Here is a 2,741-nt window from a genome sequence, read left to right as displayed (position 1 = left end):
TTTCGGCTTTCATGACTCCTATTTCGTGAAATCAAGTGTGACGTGATGTAACATTAATTGGCTTTTGTATAGGTTAGATACAGTAGCTTTATCACTTACAACTGCTATATTTTCTACACTTGTTGTAAGCAGATAGCTTATGGATCAAACACACCTCCTATATAAACACATAGTAGCTTGATCATACACACCTTCTGTGTTTTCTCTACTTAATGTCAACACATAACAACTTAATAATACACACCAGTATTTTCTTTACTTAATGCAAACATATCCTAACTTGATCACACACACCTTCTGTATTTTTTCTACTTAATGTGAACAGATAGCATCTGGATAACATTCTCTTTGTCTTAGTCTGATTTTACAAAGTACAAAGTAAAGCACATCCTATAATTATGTCTGACTTAATAAATCTGAATTTTTTATTCTTATTTGAACAACCTCAAATAACAATATTTTGAGTTTTTATTATCAATGTCAGTAAATTTCTTGAGATCAGCTTTAGAGCTAGAAATAGTGAAAACAATAATTGAAAATTCATAATCATTCACCAAAAAGATAATGAATTATAAATGCAAAACGTAAAAGCGTGAAGTTATATTATTTTATAAAAACACTTGTCTCTCAAAACATTAATATAATATCAACAATCTCCCATACTATAAATCAAAACAAGTGCAGGTGGTAGAATATTTTCTGTACTTTTAGGTTTAACGATATTCCCACGTTGTTTTAATGGTATTTTCACGTTGTTTTAAAGGAAACAAACTTAATTCTCTTTCGAAAATAGCTTCATTCAGCTTCAAAACTTTAGAAGAATATTTTTCGTCACTGTATTGTTCGTGCCCTACAATGAGCGTCACACATTTAGACATATTAATATATGGTTTTATTGTTTGTTTAATTTTGCACAAACATACTCGAGAGCCACGTACGATTAACCGTCCCTAATTTAGAAGTGATAGGGTACAGAAAATGCAGTTGGTCAACACCACTCACAATAAACTCTTAAAGTTGCTTTAATCAAACTATGGCATTGACCCTCACATTATAACATCCCAAAGACTTCTAGGGGAGAGAATTTGGTTTTTGGTGATCATCAGGTTTTGCGAGGTCCTATGATATGAACAATGACCTGCAAATACGTAACTTCCTCAAAGTTAATGTACTGTTTATTCAGTACATTTATTTTAATTTTCCAATAATTGCCCAGTTTGATTCAACCTATGACTCATTTTCATGTCCTTGTATGACGATAGATAAGCTCATTTATACGAAGTTGAAACATCTTTTTATCATTTTTAGCGCGAATATTTTGAAGTGGATAACATTTGAACATACAACAAACAAATAGAATTTTTCAGGGCAAACTGTTATCTCATAGTTAAAAGAAAATTTGATGTGGTGTTACAAAAAGACGTACTGGCCACAAAAATTCCTTCGCCAAACTCAGCATTCACTCGCAACCAGGGTCGGCGAGGAACTGTACACGGGAGATTTGGTCGTAACCCGAATGTTTTACTGTAGAGCTTATAAAATCATTCTCAAGACCCCCTATCTAAAACCCGTAAATCGCCAGTGCGATGATTGTGAAGCAAGTAGAGTTGCTGTACCTAATGGTTTCGACATCACCATGTTAAAAATATAGTGGTATCGACATCACCATGTTAATTTACCTAGTGTTAGGCCCGGCATGGCTAGGTAGTTGAGGCACTCGACTCGTAATTAAAAGGTCGCAGTTTCGAATCCCCGTCGCACCAAACATGCTTACCCTTTCAGCCGTGTGGGGCGTTATACTGTGATGGTCAGTCCCACTATTCGTTGGTAAAAGAGTAGTCCAAGAGTTGACGGTGGGTGGTGATGACTAGCTGCCTTCCCTCTAGTTTTACACTCCTAAATTAGGGTCGGCTAGCGCAGATAGCCCTCAAGTAGCTTTGCACGAAATTAAAATAAAACAAAACAAACATTTACAATTTCAAGATAAAACATAAAGAGTCGTTTGGCATGCCATTTTAAATGAACAAAAACTTAATGGGGTTGAATATAAATGCATTTATATAATTATATAAAAGCAGACTACTCCGTGTCCTTTCATCCTGGTATCCAAACATGTAAGCGCGTGAAAATGCTTTAAGCATTTTTTTATCATTTTGACAAATGAACAACGAGATAACTGTATATTTTTTTCTTACCGACATTTTCTGCATAAGATTGACTTTGTAAAACAGCAGGAAGCGACAAGGCTCGAAACCAGTTCCATCTCTTCATCAATTATAAAAACAGTTTCTCTGATAGAAAAACAAATCTTGCTTAACTTTTCTTTTCATTCCTGTCTTAACTCGCGTAGACACACACACATAGAATTCAAACCGTTTCCATAGCAACGCTTTGTAACGTCGCACAGAAATTGTTTAATATCATGTACTGATTCACACTTTAAAGATCTGTCTTTATTCGCGAATAGAGAAATAGAGTATGTACTTATGCAAAAACATTTTAACGCGAGTTCATCTAACGTAGATCACACGTACAATATTATGTACTATAGAAATGAAATAAGTATCAAACCTAGGAAACCTTGTGTAGTAAAACTGTTCTGTGGATTCTTTAGAGGAAAAATTAAGTATGATGCTACGTTATAAAGAACAGGAAAACATATTTTTAAAAAAACTTGTTGAATTTTTGACCAAAAGGGATCATTTAATATATTTATTTTCAAGGAGAAAAGTTTCAATATA

This window comes from Tachypleus tridentatus, chromosome 7 (genome assembly GCF_004210375.1).
Source record: "Tachypleus tridentatus isolate NWPU-2018 chromosome 7, ASM421037v1, whole genome shotgun sequence".
Taxonomy (NCBI): Eukaryota; Metazoa; Arthropoda; class Merostomata; order Xiphosura; family Limulidae; genus Tachypleus; species Tachypleus tridentatus.
Note: the sequence above shows the minus strand (reverse complement) of the source record.